We start from the raw sequence: 4412 nt of genomic DNA, 5'->3' as shown, positions 1-4412 counted from the left end.
CTTTTTCTCAGCTTCTTCTTTTTCTATAAATTTATCTTCTAGTTCACCTATTCTCCCCTCTGCCTCTTCAATATGGCCGTGGTCATCTCCATTTTAGTTTGCAGCTCATTAGTAGCATTTTTAGCTCCTCCTGGCTGTTCCTTACTCCCTTGATCTCTGTAGCAATAGATTTTCTGCTGTCCTATATACTGTTTTCAATCCCAGCGATTATTTTTATGACTACTATTCTAAATTCACTTTCTGTTATATTGTTTAAATATTTTTTGATCAGTTCATTAGCTGTCGTTATTTCCTGGACTTTTTTTTTGAGGGGAATTCTTCCGTTTCGTCCTTTTGGATAGTCCCTGGAATGGTGTGGAACTGCAGGGCACTTCCTCTGTGCTGTCTTGAATAACTTGCTTTGGTGGGCAGGGCTGCAGTCAGACCTGATGTCTGCCCCCATCCCACCGCTGGGGCCATAGTCAGACTGGTGTGTACCTTCTCTTCCCCTTTCCTAGGGCGGGATCCCCTGTGGGGTGGCGTGGCCCATCTGGGCTACTTGCACATTGCCAGGCTTGTGGTTCTGGCGATCTGGCGTATTAGCTGGGGTGGATTGGCAAGCTGCACAGAGGCGGGTTGGGCAGGCTTAGCTCACTTTTCTTTAGGAGATCTGCTTCAGGATAGGCCCTGTGACCCCCAGAGGGAGTGAGACCTGCCACCGGAGGGATGGATCCACAGAAGCATAGCCTTGGGTGTTTGTGCGGTGCAAGTTCCCTGGCAGAAACTGGTTCCCGTTTGAGATTTCGGCTGGGTGATGGGCGAGGGAGATGGTGCTGGCGAGTGCTTTTGTTCCCCACCAAACTGTGCTCTGTCATCTGGGGCTCAACAACTCTCTCTCTCCTTGTCCTCCAGCCCTCCCGCTCTCTGAGCAGAGCTGATAACTTATAACCTTCCCGATGTTAAGTCCCGCTTGCTGTCAGAACAAACTGTGTCTGGCCCCTCTGCTTTGCAAGACAGACTCAGGGGCTCAGCTTTGCCAGCAGGCTGCCCCTCTGCCCTGGCTCCCTCCCGCCAGTCCATGTAGCGTGCAGCACCTCTCTGTCCTTCCTACCCTCTTCCGTGGGCCTCTCGTCTATGCTTGGTTCCGGAAAATCATTTCTGCTAGTCTTCTGGTGGTTTTCCGGGTTATTTAGGCAGATGTGGGTGGAATCTAAGTGATCAGCAGGACACGGTGAGTCCAGCATCCTCCTACGCTGCCATCTTCCTACCTTCTGAAAGAACAACTTTCAACAAAGAATACTATACCAAAGTTTCCCTTAAGAAATGAAAAAAGATAGACAAACACTGAGTGAAATCTTCACCACCAGACCACCAATAATTCATTTAATACTCATGGTAAGCTCAAAGGAAAAAATCTGTGGTAGTAGTATAAAAGAGCATGATGAAGTCAAAGCATACTGCCCCACATGACACCAAAATACAGAAATAGTTAGAAGGATAAATTACAAGAAAAAAAAAGGAATACAAAAGAAGAATACAATTAAAATGCCAACAGTAATTTCTCATTTAACAATATTTTCATTTGTAAATGAATTCAATCATCCAATCAAAAATACAATATGGTTTAAAGGTTTGAAAAAAAGCAGGGGCTAATAATATGCTGCTTACAAGAGACTGACTATATTCTTACAGATACACATAGACCAAGACAGGAGGGAGATATTTAAAGCACGTGGGAAAAAAAAAGGAAGGATGGCTATACTTTTATCAGAAATAATAAACTTAAAACTAAAAATAATGGAGACAAATAAATTCTTTAAATAAATATAAATGGGACAATTAATCAAGGAAATAATTGTAATAGTTATACATGCAAGAATGCAACAATGGAGCACTTAAATAAACAAAGCTAAAAAAGTAACACAGCTAAAAGGAGAAATAAAACCCAACAAAATGATAGGAAGTTTAATACCATGTTCCCAACACTCAAAAGATCATCCAGACAAAAGAGATAAAAATAAGAATACCATGGATTTCAAAAACAGTGTACACAAAAGGACCTAAAATATATATACAAAATACTGAAAATAAGTGGATAAACACTTTTCTCAAGTACACATGATGGATTTTCTATGATATACATATGTTGGATCATAAAAGAAATCTCAGCAAAGTCAAGAAGACTGACATACCAAGTGTCTTCTGTGAATTCAGTGTTATGAAACTAGAAATGAATAACAAGAAGAAAACTGAAAAATTAACACTGATTATTTTTTAAAAGGAGGGGAGTGTGGGTGATGGGTATTGAGGAGGGCACCTTTTGGGATGAGCACTGGGTGTTTTATGGAAACCAATTTGACAATAAATTTCATATATTGAAAAAAATGAATAAATGTTAACAAAAAATTTTAAAAAATAAATAAAAGTCTTCTAAACAAATGAGGACGTAATGAAATAAGACAAATTTTGAAAAGAGTATTTTGAAATAAATTAAATGGAAGCACAAAATACCAACCTTATGGGATGAAGAAAAATCATTTTGAAGTGTAAGTTTGGAGCAATACATGCCTACATTAAAATACAAGAAAGATTTCAAATAAACATACTAACACTATGCCTTAAGGAACTAGAAAGGAAGAACATAATGAAAATAAAGTTAGCAGAAAAAAGGGAAATAATTAAGATTAGAACAAAAACAAATAAAACAGAAAATGTAAAAACAAGGTTCACCTGACTAGCAATTATTTCTTTGAAAACATAAACAAAATTGACATTTACCTCAACTAATCAAGGAAAAAAAGTGGATCCAAATCAATAACATTATAAATAAAAAAGGAGATATTACAAATGATACCTTTTCAATATACAAAGGATTATATGATGAAAAGGTCCGAAGAGATACTATGAACAATGAAATGCCAACAAACTAGACAACCAACAAATGGACAAATGCTAAGAAACATACAAACTAACATAACTACATAGCAATGTAATAAAATGTCTACATAGATATTTTACTAATAAGGAGTTTCAATTAGTATTCCAACATCTCTAAAGCTGAGTGAAGACCAGATAGTTTCACTGTTGAATTTTACCCAACATTTTAAGAAAAAATAAATCTGAAATTTGTTCACAAATCCAGAAGCTCTCGAAGCCCTATATGATTGGAAATTTTATGGAGGCTACATCACACAGGTGTGATCGATTATTAACTTCATTTCCAGTCCCTTTCTCCTTCCTACAGAATGCAGGGCAGAGATGAAATTTCTAATCGTCTGAGGGGCCAACATGGCAGAGAAGTAAGGGGTTCCATATTCCTGCGTCTCTCAAACAAAAATGCATTGAAGCCAAGAGACTTTCAACCCCAAGAGACTGTGAGGAAAAGAGACTGAGTCTACCAGGGAGACACCGGGAAAACCTGACAGGCCGTAGGTGGGTGATTTCAAACTGGGGGAGATAAAACAGGTCATGTATCATGGAGGGGAGGGATCCCCTTCTGCAGAGAGACAAAGGGTAGAGAGGGGGTGGCTGGGGAAGTGTAGGACTGTGTCTGGACAAAAGCAAAACCTCGGACTGGGATGGAGAAGGAGCCCATCTCTTACTGCCAGGCTTTTTTGGACTAGGGCCAGCTGCCCTGTTTGCGCACCTGGGGAAGAAGGGCACCACACCGAGGTTTGGTGGTAGGTAGGGGGTGCAGTCTGCAGTAGGAGAAAGCTATCCCCTCCCTAGACTACTGTGGGGAAAAGCCTGCCACATATCTGGTGGTCCCTAGTGGCCCTTCCCCAGTACCTGGCTGCACAGAGTGGGAGTTTGAATCCCAGCCAAGCACCTGGGCATGGGAGTTGGTGGAGCAAGACAGCCTCATCTACACCCCCCACACAGTGAGGACAGCTCAAACTGAGCGATTTGGGACACAGGTCCCTGGAGAAGAGACTAAAGGTTCGCCATTTTTCTTGCCACCACCACCAAGGCGGGGCCTCAGGGATTGGTCCTCAAGGCCCACAGTGGAGGCAGGACCTGCATATACCAAACCATGCCCCTCTGCACCTGGTGACTGCAAATCTACTGGAGTGGGATAGATACTGAGGAATCAGACTGCCCCATCTTCCAGACCAGCTTTGCTGCATTGTCTGGATGAATTCTAGGACAATTCTTGTTACTTAGGTATATTCTTCCTTCCTTTTCTCCTTATCCTTCCTTCCTCTAGCCTGGTTACTCTAGTTGTTGTTTTTTAAGCAGACATGTTTTTTTTTTTTTTTTTTAATTTTTTTTTTCAACATTTATTTATTTTTGGGACAGAGAGAGACAGAGCATGAACGGGGGAGGGGCAGAGAGAGAGGGAGACACAGAATCGGAAACAGGCTCCAGGCTCTGAGCCATCAGCCCAGAGCCTGACGCGGGGCTCGAACTCACGGACCGCGAGATCGTGACCT

The sequence above is a fragment of the Panthera pardus genome, unplaced genomic scaffold (assembly GCF_024362965.1).
Source record: "Panthera pardus isolate Hobbes unplaced genomic scaffold, ASM2436296v1 HiC_scaffold_1, whole genome shotgun sequence".
Lineage (NCBI taxonomy): Eukaryota > Metazoa > Chordata > Mammalia > Carnivora > Felidae > Panthera > Panthera pardus.
Note: the sequence above shows the minus strand (reverse complement) of the source record.